Source organism: Heptranchias perlo, chromosome 20 (assembly GCF_035084215.1).
Source record: "Heptranchias perlo isolate sHepPer1 chromosome 20, sHepPer1.hap1, whole genome shotgun sequence".
Taxonomy (NCBI): Eukaryota; Metazoa; Chordata; class Chondrichthyes; order Hexanchiformes; family Hexanchidae; genus Heptranchias; species Heptranchias perlo.
In genome coordinates, this window is record NC_090344.1 from 15,257,194 (window position 1) to 15,271,716 (window position 14,523).

General features: G+C 44.3%; 2 non-coding genes across 2 annotated transcripts; both read left to right on the forward strand.

Annotated features, from left to right (window-relative positions):
• The first annotated feature begins 4,341 nt into the window (after window positions 1-4,341).
• On the forward strand, window positions 4,342-4,414 carry trnav-cac (transfer RNA valine (anticodon CAC)). The gene has a single exon. It is a non-coding gene; the product is annotated as a tRNA-Val (tRNA).
• An 8,586-nt stretch (window positions 4,415-13,000) lies between these two features.
• Window positions 13,001-13,082, forward strand: trnas-gcu (transfer RNA serine (anticodon GCU)). Its single transcript has one exon. It is a non-coding gene; the product is annotated as a tRNA-Ser (tRNA).
• The last annotated feature ends 1,441 nt before the right edge of the window (window positions 13,083-14,523 follow it).

Sequence of the window (14,523 nt, forward strand, 5' to 3'; positions counted from 1 at the left end):
TAAATGGGAATCCAGATATGGCTAATTGCAATTGCGATTATTAAATCAAAATGAGTCATGGACACAGTCTTTAGACCTGTGATCTCAATACTCATATTCGCATGTGGACTTCAAACTTTTTGTGAGTTGTTGATAAAATGGTGAAAAGCAGAGTGTGCGAATGTTTTTGATCGTTGTGAGTGCTTTACTTCCTAGGTTACTGAATGGTGGGAGATGTTTGTAAGGAAATATACACATGTGAAGTACACCTCACTGTATATTGTGTGTGTGCAAGATGTTTTCGTTCATGTGACTTAAACAATGCCACCATGGCCACACCTGCGGCTAGTCAGCAATTTCTCTTGGACAACATGACATAGAGGATGGGCGAGTGCACTGAGTCCGGACATTGATGCTCCAGGACTGTCAGGGTGGGATTCGATTTTCGTCTCTAACAAACTTTCCATAGCAACGGAAAGATTGGCGGCGGCCGCTGCATAAACATCACAGTCAAACAAACACACACTCTTTGTATATACTCACTTGAGGTTGTACAAGAGTGGGGGGCACTAGTTAATGTACATTAACTGAGGCGGCACCAGTTGGGGTTGTATGATAGAGTGGAGCAGACGTTGCCCTTCTGTATTACTAAGGTGGGGAATTTAACAAAGGCTGCACCAGATAACTTGCATCACAAGCACGGAACATTTTTAACCAAGTCCTAAAATTCCGTCTGTAAAATGAGAACGGGTGACAATTCAACACAGGGAAAACACAGCAAACTCATTTAAGTTTAGACTGTCACTTGATAACGAAGGTGGAAAGCCAACAAAGTGGAACATTGTGCAGGGATGTCCTGCTCACAAAAGGCTGGACAAAGCCAATCCGGCAAATTACCACCCTACCAGTCTACACTCTATCATCAGCAAAGTGATGGAAGTTTTCGTCGACAGTGCTATCAAGCGGCACTCACTCACCAATAACCTGCTCACCGATGCTCCGTTTGGGTTTCGCCAGGACCACTCGGCTCCAGACATCATAACAGCCTGGGTCCAAACCTGGAAAAAGAGCTAAATTCCGGAGGTGAGGTGAGGGTTACCGCCCTTGACATCAAGGCATCCTTTGACCGATGTGTCTTCAAGGAGCCCGAGGAAATTTGAAGTCAACGGGAATCAGGGGGAAAACTCTCCAGTGGCTGTAATCGTACCTGGCACCAAGGAAGAATGTAGTCGTTGTTGGAGGCAAATCGTCTCCGCCCCAGGACACCACTGCAGGAGTTCCTCAGGGCGGTGTCCTACGCCCAACCATCGTCAGCTGCTTTATAAATAGCCTTCCCTCCATCATAAGGTCAGAAATGGGGATGTTCGCTGATGATTGCACAGTGCACATTTCCATTCGCAATCCCTCAAATAATGAAGCAGTCCGTGCCCGTGTGCAGCAAAACCTGGACAACATTCAGCCTTGGGCAGATGAGTGACAAGTAACATTCAAGTGCCAGGCAATGACCAACTCTAACAAGAGAGAGTCTAACAACTCCCCTTGACATTCAACGGCATTACCATTGCCTAATTCCCCACCATCAACAGCCTGGGAGAGGCCACCATTGACCAGAAACGAACTGGACCAGCTGCATAAATACGGAGGCTACAAGAGCAGGTCAGAGGTTGGGTATTGTGCGGCGAGTGACTAATCTCCTGACTCCCCAAAGTCTTTCTACTATCTACAATGTACAAGTCAGGAGTGTGATGGAATACCCTTCACTTGCCTGGATGAGTGCATCTCCAGCTTCAATCAAGAAGCTCGACACCATCCAGGACAAAGCAGCCCGCTTGATTGGCACCCCATCCACCACCCTAAACATTCACCCCCTTCACCACCAGCGCACCGTGGCTGCAGTGTGTACCATCTACAGGATGCACTGCAGCAATTCGCCGAGGCTTCTTCGACAGCACCACCCAAACCCGCGACCTCTATCACCTCGAAAGTCAAGGGCATATGGCACATCGGAAAAACACCACCTCAATGTTCCCCTCCAAGTCACACACCATCCTGCCTAGGAAATATATCGCCGTACCTTCATTGTCGCTGGGTCAAAATCCTGGAACTCCCTTCCGAACAGCACTGTGGGAGAACCTTCACCGCACGGACTTTAGCGGTTCAAGGAGCTGGATCACCACCACCTTCTCAAGCACAATTAGGGATAGCCAATAAATGCTGGCCTTGCCAGCGACGCTCAAATCTCATAGAATCGTAGAATGTTTACAGCACGGAAGGAGGCCATTCGGCTCCACGCAATCGTAATCCAGCTTGTCTCACTCTCCCGCCCTTTCCCTGTAGCCCTGCATTTTTTTTCCTTTCAAGCACTTATCCAGTTGCCTTTGAATCTGCCTTCACCACCCCCTCGGGCAGTGCATTCCAGATCCTAACCATTCGCTATTTAAAAACGTTTTTCCTCATGTCACCTTTGGTTCTTTTACCAATCACCTGAAATCTATGTCCTCTGGTTCTCGACCCTTCTACCATTGGGAACAATTTCTCTCTATCTACTCTGTCTGGACTCATGATGATTTTGAATACCTCTATCAAATCTCCCCGCAACCTTCTCTGTTCCAACGAGAACAACCCCAGCTTCTCCAGTCTGTCCAAGTAACTAAATTCCCTCATCCCTGCAATCATTCTAGTAAATCTCTCCTGCACCCTCTGTAAGGCCTTCACATCTTTCCTGAACTGCGGTGCACAGAACCGGACACAATACCATAGTTGTGGCCGAAACAGTGTTTTATAAAGGTTCATCATGACTTCCATACTTTTTTACTCGATGCCTCTATTTATGAAGTCCAGGATCCCGTATACCTTTTCAACCGCATTCTCAACCTGCTCTGAAGCCTTCAACGATTTGTGCACATAAACCACCAGATCTCTCTGGGCCTATACCCATTTTGGAGTTGCGCCCTTTAGTTTATATTGCCTCTCCTGGTTCTTCCTACCGAAATGTATCATGTCGCATATTTTGTGTTAAATTTCATCTGCCACTTGTCCGCCCATGCCACAGGCCAATATATAACCTCTTGAAGTCTGTCACCATCCTTCACACTGTTCACTACCCTTCCAAGTTTTGTGTCATCTGCAAATTTTGAAATTGTGCCCTGTACAAGCAAGTCCAAGTCATTAATATAAATCAAGAAAAGCAGTGGTTCCAGCATTGACACCTGGGGAACACCATTGTACACCTCCCTCCAGTCCAAAAAACAACCAATCACCACTACTCTCTGCTTCCTGTCCCTCAGCCAATTCTGCATCCATGTTTCTACTGCCCCCTTTAATCCATGGACCTCAATCTTACTGATAAGCCTACCGTGCGGCACTTTATCAAACACCTTTTGAAAGTCCATATGCACCACATCAACTGCGTTGCCTTCATCTACCCTCTCTGTTAACTCAACAAAAAACTCTATCATGTTAGTTAAACACGATTTGCCTTCAACAAACCCATGCCGGCTTTCCCTAATCAATCCACAGTCGTCCAAGCGTCTGTTAATTCTGTCCCGGATTATCGTTTCTAAAAGTTTCCCCACCATTGAGGTTAAACTGACTGGCATATAGATGCTGGCTTTATCCTTACATCTTTTTTGAACAAGGATGTAACGTTTGCAATTCTCCAGTCCTCCAGCACCACCCCCGTATCTGTGGATGTTTGTAAGATTATGGTCAGTATCTCCTGCTATTTCCACCCTTCCTTCCCTCAGCAGCCTACGATGCATCCCATCCGGACCGGGTGACTTATCTACTTTAAGTACAGCTAGCCTTCCGAGTACCTCTTCTTTATCAATGTTTAGCCCATTCAGGATCTCAACTGTATTTACCTTTACCGAGACTCCGGCAGCATCTTCTTCCTTGGTAAAGACGTATATAATGTATTCATATAATATCTCTGCCATCCTCTCTGCCTCCATGAATAGCTCTCCTTTATGGTCCCTTATCAGAGTACGGCTCCTACTGCCCGTTTAATGTTTACATGCCAGTTTATGTTGGCCGCCAGTTTATTCTCACACTCTCTCTTTGCCCGTCATTTCCTTTTTCACTTCCCCTCTGAACTTTCCATATTCAGCCTGGTGAATGAATGAATGAAAAACATGCTGGATTTCTGTCAGTCCGAAACAGAAAGTTATTGGTTGATTAATGGCGATTTGAACAACTATTCGTCTTTTTACTGAGTTTAATGAGTTTTGCGAAATTAATACAACAAACTATTTTGTAAAACTTAATCCCCTGAATGGGACCCGGCCCCGTCTCCCAGCACTGAGAACATTTGAAGACGGCAACTATCTTCCGAGCATTTCGTATAACCGTTTGCACAGCAGAGTTTCCGTAGTGTAGTGGTTATCACGTTCGCCTCACACGCGAAAGGTCCCCGGTTCGAAACCGGGCGGAAACATTTTCAAAACGTCATCCACTAAAAATCAATAAATATGAAAACACGCAAGATTTCACTCTGCAGTGAAATATGAATAAAATACAGAACCTGTATATTTTCCTTTCTCTGTCCAGTTCTGCACACACTCAAACATTGCACAGATACCGAAAATATATCTCCCTCACTTCAGTTTCCTGCCCTGCCTGTGCAGAAATCTCCTCTCAAAGCTACTCATTGCGACTGGTTTTTGTTGATTTGTGAGAGATTTTTAAAGGACCCTGAAGAGCTGCCTCGGTTAATAACTATCGTTCTAAACAGCATGGCAACCGCGGCAACAAACACATCCGTTTTTCGAAGTTCGATGTTCCCCAGCTCCCGGATTGAGTGAGGCCACGACAGCAACGACATTCAGGCCGCCTGTCCGGCCCCGCTCCCTCCAATCGCAGGTTGCTGGCGGAAGGCCGCAAATACCGCCTCAGACAGCGCAATACTGCCGATCCCTGGGAAACAATATACCACCGAAGCTTTGACAACACATCGCAGGCATCATTTGTCCCGCAAACATAGATACTTGCCAGCTGTTTCAAAGTTTATTGCCTGAACAAGGATTTGATTTCTGCACACTCAAATCACGAGCCGCTTATAGAAATCTCAGAGTCTACCGACTGAGCGACCCAGGCTCAATATACGAAAAAGATCCATTGTACAAATTTATGGTAGGACTCTGAATTATCCTTCGTGAACGTCGAACTGAGTTGAAGATCCCTTTTATAAAATTCTCAGTAACGTGTTGAGGAGAATCCTTGTTTCTGTTGAACATGATGTAAGAAACATGGACAGTGAACTCTTGAGTTTACAATTCTTCTTGTTTGTGCCAAATGTCTTCTCATTCGTTAGCACCAATTAAAATAACCCTTTATCCAGTGGCTCAAAAGCTAAACTTGCCCCACACGGGAGTTGGAAAAGGCCTCTCGACCTTTCATGTATTAACATCTGTAAGCTGAATAATTTCATCCGTTACACAGTGACACCAGGCAGCAGATTTCCCTTCCAAATTTTCCCCACACGAAACTTCCACCCGATGAATATCCGCTGAACGAAAAGAAGAATTGTGTGTTTGGTTCTTCAGATTTAAAGATTTCGTACCGGCGCCTTTGCCATATCAGCTGACGCTAATCGCCCCCTCTCCCCCTGTGAACAAGTAAACTCGCACCTACTGTTGTAAGACGGTAGGCCAGAGGAACCCAAGTGCCCACATGGGAACACTAAGAAGTAGATGCGTGACGGAACAGACCAGTTGTACCTTGAACTCCGGTCAAAATGTTCGGAGTAAAATGTTCGACTGTTCTCGGTGAGGCTCAAACTCACAACCTGGGCATTTCTGAAGCTGATAAAAGTGCCGCACGCTGACCGCTTGCGCTACAAGAGCTTCGAGATCTTTCTCCGATTTCTCCAAGAAGCCTCCAATCAAGATGCGCTTTGATAAATATCCGCAGTGACCTTTAAAAGCCGTGGAATCTGAAACAAAACCCCAGAAGATTAGAACTTTTAATTATATTTTTATTAACTTAGGGACAATTTTGATGGTACTTTAAGGAGGATTTGGGGAAAGTGTGAGACGAAACTGGGAAACTCTCCCTGGGATGTCGTTGATTGAAGAGATGGGCGTTATTTCATTTGAAAACCGAGGCTCGGAACTTTCTGATGGAGAAGTGTGACAGAAGATTGTGGTTCGTGACAGTTGCCGGTGAGATCGAGAGGAGACGGAGAAAAGTCAAAGTCACAGCTGTGACAGCTCAAGTGCCCTGCTTATCTGTAATATTTAAAAAGTAATGTACAGTACGGGGCAAACCGAATTGGTATCGCTTATCAAAAATATTAAAATACACGGGGTCAAACGCGGATTTGTGAAGAGGGAATGGTTTTAACCCCCAAAGCGAAATCATTCCACATGAATCTGAAGTGTCTTGGGGAAAACGGCAGTGCGAACCGTTACGTTCGTGTCATGACTTGAAAGACCCTCCAATTACCGACAGTATCTTTGAACGAGTTGTGTCAGCAAAACCGTGATTGAAGCCGCTTTGCGTTTGTCAAACGTGTAGGTGACGATATTGGGATTGATAAAGGTCGATTTCAATTATTTGAAATATCACTATACGTCATGACCCGAAAATCGACTGTAAAATCGAGTTTTTCCTGCAAGTCGTGAATTGAAGGGAAAGGCGCAACAATCAGATCAGGGAAACAAAGAGCTGAATACGTGAATGAAACTTGCACGATTGAAAATCCCTGTTTGTCGGAAGATTCAGTCCCCAGTGGTGGAGAGGATTGGTATTTCGAGCAGTTATTCACCAGCCTCAATTTCAGTAATTTCCCGTTTCCTGACAATGGGATGAGTCGAAATGAGCAGGTCCAACGAGCCGGTCTGTAACACAGACCAATGATTCAGTGCAGCTCGTCAACCAGTCACTGTGCTCCATTATAGCCGCTCCTGTCAGCAACACACAAAGAGAAATTGTAAATCTGAAACAGAAAGAGATAATGTATAAAACTTTATATCTACCACCAGGTTTTCCCTCTTTTCGGCTATTTAAACAATCTGTTTCACAGTTTGTCAAACCCGAAACAGCCTCTGGGATTTGCTGATTGTAATTTCAATGGAAATTGGGACTGTCACTCAGCATCGGAACAAATATACCCGCTGAGGTTTCGGGGTTGTTACTGGTTTATTGATATCAGTGAGTCACCGATTTTAAACTAGCTGAGGGTCGAAACCTGAGGTAAGAGCCTGGGATAGACAAGAGATTCTTCAATTTATCAAGTTAAATTACACTGATTCCTCCAACACTGTACATCACATCCCTTAAACATTGTTACCTGTTACTATATAAAACTGGTGAGAGTGGAAATGGGAAATAACGGAAAAAACCTTAATTGTATCAAACTTATTATTATTATACAAACAATGTACAGCCTATTCCTTAAAAAAGACTCAATGTAAAACCAGTCGCCAGTCCCAGACCCGCTGTGCCCGTGATGTGATTTGCATCCGATTCTGACTGACTTAGTATCAGACGCGTTCCCGTCCACAGTAAACGGATGGGGCCGGATTCATAAGAGAAAAATGAGGACCGACCTCCGCACAACCTGTCCTCATAATTGAACCATTTTAGCCCCGGTATCATTCTGGTGAATCTGCGCTGCACCCACTCCAAGTCCAATATTTCCTTCCTGAGATGTGGTGCCCAGAACTGAATGCAATACTTTAAATGGGGTCTCAGCAAGGATTTATATCTGTAACATACTTCCCCCACTTTGAATGCCAGCTTCCTTGAGATAAAGGCCAACATGCCATGAGACATTCAGATTAATTTTTCACCCATTCCACTGGATTTTAGCGATTTCTGTACTTGGACCCCTAAATCTCTCTGCTCCTCCAAAGTTCCTAGCTTCTCACCATTTAGAAAATACTCTGACCTGTCTTGCTTCAGTCCAACGTAGATGAACTCACACTTTTCCATATTGAAATTTTGAACAGACTGGGGCTCTTCTGTATAGTAAAGAGAAGGCTGAGGGGTGACCTGATATAGGACTTTAAGATTATCCAAGGGTTTGATAGGTTAGACGTAGATAACGTGTTTGCATTTGTGGAGGTGGGGACTCCAAATCAGTGAGGCAATGAATATAAGGTAGTCACTATTTAATTCAACATGGCATTCAAGAGGAACACATTTACCCAGAGAGAAGTTAGAATGTGCAATTCGCTCCCACAAGGAGTAGTTTAGGCGAACAGCATGGATTCGTTTACAGCGAAGCTAGAAAAAGAAATGGAGGAGAAAGGAATATAAGGGTTTGCTCATAGGGTTAGATTAAATGGGGATGGCGGAGGCTTGTTTGCAGCATAAACACCGGCATAGTCTAGTTGGGCCGAATTGCCTGTTTCCGTGATGTACTTTCCATGTAATTCTATGTTGCTCCATCTGCCACAGTTTTGCCAACTCAGTTAATCTATCAATTTCCCTTTGTAACTTTATGCTTCCATCTACACGACTCACTGAGACACCTAACTTGGTGTCAGCGACAAACGTGGATAGACGGCCCTCTATTCCATTGTCAACGTCATTTATATACTGGGTGTCTGTCTCCCACCTTCTCACCAACTCCGAATCCATTTCAATAGGTTGCCTTAAATTCTACGCACTCTCATTGTCGTTAACAGTCTCTTATATGGTACCTTATCCAATGCCTTTGGAAGTCAATATCATATAACACCCATAGATACTCTATTATCTACCACGTTAGTTACACCTTCATAAAGTTCAACGAGTTTTGTTAGACTTGACTTACCCTTCACAAATCTATGCTGGCTCTCTCTGTTCAATCCATAATTATCCAAGTGCTCAGTCATTCTTTCCCTAAGAACGGAAACTAGTAACTTCCCCACAACAGACGTCAGACTAATGGGTCTATAATTTGCAACATCATCTCTGCTACTCAGCCTAAATAATGGAGCGACATTGACAATGTTTCAATCAAAGGAACAATTCCTGAATCAAGAGTGTTTGAATGATCGTGACTAAAGCATGTTCAATTTCCTCACCTATTCCTCTCAGTCCCCTGGGATGGTAACCATCAGGTCCTGGAGATTTATCTATCTTTAATCTAATTATTTTCTCCATTGCCATTATTTTACTTATATTGAATCCCCTTGAATTATTAACAGTTTTCCTCGTGTCTCTGGTATGTTCGCCTCGTCCTTTTCTGTGAAGACCGATGCAAAGTAAATATTTCGTAATTCTGCCATTTCCTGATATTCAATTACAATATCACCTCCATCTGACTTTAACGGGCTCACATTACTCTTAGTCACTCTTCTTTTTCTTAATATATTGGTAAAAACCTTGATTGTTGTCCTCATTTTCCCTCACAGGTTTTTCTCCTTTTCCCTGTTTGTACCTCTTCTGTTTGTTTTAGTTTCAGCACCGCAATAAACAATACTTTGCTGTAAAGTTAGGCTCAATAGTTCTTTACTGTCAGAGAGAGAATTGTCTGATCCCCTAATTTATTTAATGTAACAAGCACAAGCACACATAATCATCCGTGTATCAAAGCACTGATGGATACACAAAGATAAACACAGCGAGAAATGCAGGCAGTATCGGGATGTACAGGTAAACGGACAAGCGAAATGGACAAAGATAAAACGGTCTGAACCCCAAACAGACAGTAACGAGTCGCTGATAGATATTAGCGAGAGGAGGTGGGGGCACACCGTAATCAATTGGCGCTGTGGCTTAGTTGGTTAAAACATCAGGTCTAGTAAACTAGGAGATCCTGGGTTGAACTCCCGGCAGTGCCTTGTGCAACTTATTATTTTCACCTAATTTGTGGAATTTAGCGACATAATAACACTCTGGAATTTGTATTTGTTCAGGTTTCAGGCGGAAACAGATATCAAGATGACTGCTCAAAAACGCCCTTTCATTATTCAGACAGACCTCTCATAGAATGTGTCTGTAACACGTTCATTTAAGGACACATTCTTGTTTCTGGGCGGTTGGGGTTGGTGTATAATTCACGATTTGAAGTTTAAACCCGGAAGTAGTCCGAATTTGGACCTGGACTTGTGATCTTGACCTGCGGTGCAAACATTTGCAAACAGGAAAATGAAAGTCCCCAAATCACACCACCTGAATCCCCAGGCCGGATGAAATATATCCCAGGATGTTAATAGAAGCAAGGAAGGAAATAGCGGAGGCTCCGACCATAATTTTCCAATCCTCCCTGGTAACAGTTTCGATACCGGAGGATTGGAGGACCGCTAAAGATGTGCCGTTGTTTAAAAAGGGAGAAAGGCGTCGATCTAGTAATAACTGGCCAGTCAGCCTAACCTCGGTCAGGCTGAAGGTATTCCATTAAATCTACACTGTACTTCCTCCACAGCCAATAATGGGAGGAGGGGACTGTTGACTGACAAGCCTCAGCTACATCAGGAGAACGAGCCTGACCCACGCTCTCTCTTATTGCTGGGATGTGCTGCTTTTGAAAAAAAGGTGAATGTCTCCATACCTTTAAACTAGCTGTCTCACTACACATGTATTTAAAGTGTATCGTAGGACGGTGTGTGAGTGTCTCTATACCTTTAAACTCCCTGTCTCTCTGCACAGGCATTGAAAGTGAATTGTAGGACGGTGTGTGTTTCTTTATACCTTCAAACTCTGTTCCACTGCACAGCATTGAAAGTGTATTGTAGGATGGTGTGAATGGGATGAGGGTCTGTGGAGCGAAGTGCAGCCGTTTGGGAGCAGCGCCCATTAGCGGGCTGAGTATTGCACGCTTGATTTCCTCGCTCCCTTCTTTCTTTCTCTTTCTTTCATCGCCTTCTATCCCATCCTTTCTTTCACTCTCTTTTCATTTCTCTTATTTTATTATTTTTCTTTCTGCCTCCAGCACCTTTGTCTGTATCCTGTCTTTGTTCTCTCATGTTTCTCTGCTGAAAGATCCAAAATTCCGACCCGCCGCTTCTTCCAGCTTTTTTTCCTTCCACAATCATGGTCTATTTCATTGAGACTTTCCTGCGGCCTTGCCTACTCTAACACTCACTTTCACAGTCTTACACCTTTAAGTTTGCACTGCATCGACCGCTGTTTCTCGGGGACACATGTCCCGTTCGCATCAATGTTCATTTGTGCCTTGAAACCAGTCGATACATTTCGATCTGCTCCAGAGACAAGCTCAAAGAAAGCATGGCTGGCATTCGGAAGTACAGCGCATATTTTCCGTGAAATTTCCATGGGGTATCTTGTGACACGGGTTTTGTTTTCATGATCGTTGGCGCTTTTCCCCGAGGAGTTGATGTGCGGGAGAGACGGGCGGCGCGACAGAGCTGCGAATGACGGCTGAAAGGTGCACTTTTGGCAATCTGGGCGGTGCAGGAAGGTCGGAAATGTTCCGCTTGATCTTAATAGGTCTGTGGAAATGTCCGATTGAAAAGGAATGAGGAGAAATGAAAAGAGCGGGAATGGTGAAAAGGTGTCGATTACAGGAGATTGACCGTGAGCGAAAGGTCCTTTGAATGTCCGGCGCGGAGGGGATTTTGTTCGGAAACGACAGACTTTAAAGCGCGTGAGGAAAGTAAAGTGGGAGCTTTGTCCTTGGGTCAAATTGGGTGTTTTCAGGAAAACAGCCATTGTGAAAGCACAAAAATGAAAACAGAAAATGCTGAAAACGCTGAGCAGGTCAGGCAGCACCTGTGGAGAAAGAACCAGAGGGAACGTTTCAGCTCTATGACCTCAATCATCAGAACTGAAGGATTTGCCATGTGCGTGAGTAACTTCGCTGTCGAAGATGCTGATTTCCATCTCTGAATTATGTGGGCTCGAATCTTACTGCTGCCAGAATTTGTAGAGTTTTTCATTTTGGCCGCCTCACCAAAAACCCTTCTTTAATAAGAAGTGCTTTTCCGCATTGCTGGTTTACACCTGTTTGCACAATTCAGCAAAGTCTGGGTTGCCACCCAACTGTTTCTTGGACGGAGGTGTTGGGACTGTAAGGGGTGATCTCGGCGAAGTATCAATCAATGTGCACAATGGCGCCCTGGTGAACCGAGTACCTCTTATAGTCAGTATAATATAAAAGATATGCACCATAATTATGAATTTCTTCTTTGCATCACACTAGGATTTATTATCAGGGAATGTACATGAGCAGGTCGATTTACGTCACGCTCCGGTCGCTTTGCATCGCCTCTGACAAATAGAATAGAATCAGAGAAAGGTCACAGCACGAAAAGAGGCCATTTGGCAGATCGAGTCCGTGCCGGCTGTCTGCAAGTGCAATCCAGATAGACCCACTCCCCCACCCTTTCCCTGTAGCCCTGTATTTTCTTTCGTTTCAAATACTTATCCAGTTCTTTATTGAAGACCATGATTGAATCTGCCTCCATCACCCCCTCGGGCGGTACATTCCAGATCCTAAACACTCGCTGTGCAGAAAAGTTTTTCCTCATGTCACCTTTGGTTCTTTTGCCAAACACCTTAAATCGATGTTCTCTGCTCCTTGAACCTTCCGCCAATGGGAACAGTTTCTCTCTATCAACTCTGTCTGGATCCTTCATGATTTTGAATACTTCTATCAAATCTCCTCGTAACCGTCTCTGTTCCAAGCAGAACAATCCCAGCTTCTCCAATCTATCCATGAAATTATGCCCCTCATCCCTGGAATCATTATAGTAAATCTCTTCTGTGGGGATTCGTTATTAACATCGCCGAATCCCCCACCATCAACATACTGGTGGTCACCATGAACCAGGAATTTAACTGGACCAGCTACATAAATATTGTGGCGACAAGAGCAGGTCAGAGGCTGGATATTCTGCGCCAAGTGACTCACCTTCTCACTCCCGAAAGCCGTTCAACCATCGACAAGGCGCAAGTTGAGTGAGTTGGAATACTCATGTGATGGCCATCGACCTGAAACATTAACTCTGTTTCTATGTCGAAAGATTCTGCCTGACCTGCTGAGGAGATGCACGTTTGCAGTTTCAGGTTGGCAACATAGCCAGTATTTTCATTTTGAATAAAGGTGCTTTCGCCTATTTCCATATGCGACGAGGTGGCCGAGAGGTTAAGGCGATGGACTGCTAATCCATTGTGCTCTGCACGCGTGGGTTCGAATTCCATCCTCGTCGTTATGATGTTTAAGTTTTATTTCTCTCATTCAGTCCACCCAGAAGGTCTGGTTGAAGTCCCATTCTTCTCGAAACGGCAGACGGTGGGTTTTGCATTGTTTGCTGATATCAGCAACAGTTCCTTCCAGGATGGTGTTGAGATTGTCAGGTCGCGAAGTATCAGATTGTACATTGGTGTCATTGTAAAAAGAGTAAATCTTATGGTCAACGTAAGAGAAACTTATGCACCATAATTATGATTTATGTCCGGATCATTCCATGTCTGTGTCTGTTTAAAAGGGGTGTGCTGTAAGTCCCGGATCATTCTGTGTGCGTTTTACCCAATTTTCTTGATACCCTTTTTCCTTCTGAACTGAAATGACGATCCTCTCTCGAGAAGAAGGTTCACCGCCTGCTTCGGGCAACTGGTAGGAAAAATAACAAAAACTGATGAGACCAAGTTCATTCTGCTGGGCTTCCATTCCAATCTCCGCACTCTATCCCCCATTCAGTCCCACCCCCGCCTGGACATTATAATCTGCGATATTCATAAGGGAATGGAGAAGCCGAATATCACGGTTATAATTTTCTTGGTTGCTCAACAATGAATAGCTTCAATTGCAATGATTCAGAAGGTAATCATAGAATCAGAGAATCTTACATCACAGAAGGAGGTCATTCGGCCGTCGTGCCAGTGTCGGCTTTTTCGAAGACTTGTCCAAATTAGACCCACACCCCAGATTATTCCCCATAACCTTGCAAATTAGTCCTCTTCAATTATGCCCAATTGCCTTTTGAATGATCCAATGGAATCTGGTTCCACCATCCTTTCAGGAAGTGCGTTCCTGATCTTAACAACCCTCTGTGCGAAAATAATTCTCCTCAATTCCCCTCTAGTTCTTTTGCCAATTATTTTAAAACTGTGATCTCCGGTTACCGACCCACTTGCCAGAGGAAACAGTTTCTCCCTACTTGCTCTTTCAAAACCCTCATTATTTTGAATACCTCTATTAGGTCTCCCGTTAACCATCTCTGCTGTAAGGAGAATAATCCCAGCTTCTCCAATCTCTCCACATAACTGAAGTCCCTCATCACTGGTATCATCCAGGTCAACCTGCTCTGAATCCTCTTCAATGCCTTTTCATCCTAACGTTTGGTGCCCAGATCCGTACAATATACTCCAGCTGAGGCCGAACCACTGATTTGTAAGGATGAGTATGATTTCCATTTTTTATATTCAATGCCTCTATTTACAAAGCCACGTATCCCAAACGCTATCTTAACCGCCTTATCAACTTATCCTGTTTTATGAATATGAACCCCCAGGCCCCTCTGCTCTTGGAACCCCCATAAATTGTTCGATTTAGATTAAACTGCCTCTCCATGTTCTTCATCCAAAAGTGCATCACTTCACACTGATCAGCGTTAAATCTGTCACGTGACTGCCCATTTCACCAGTCTG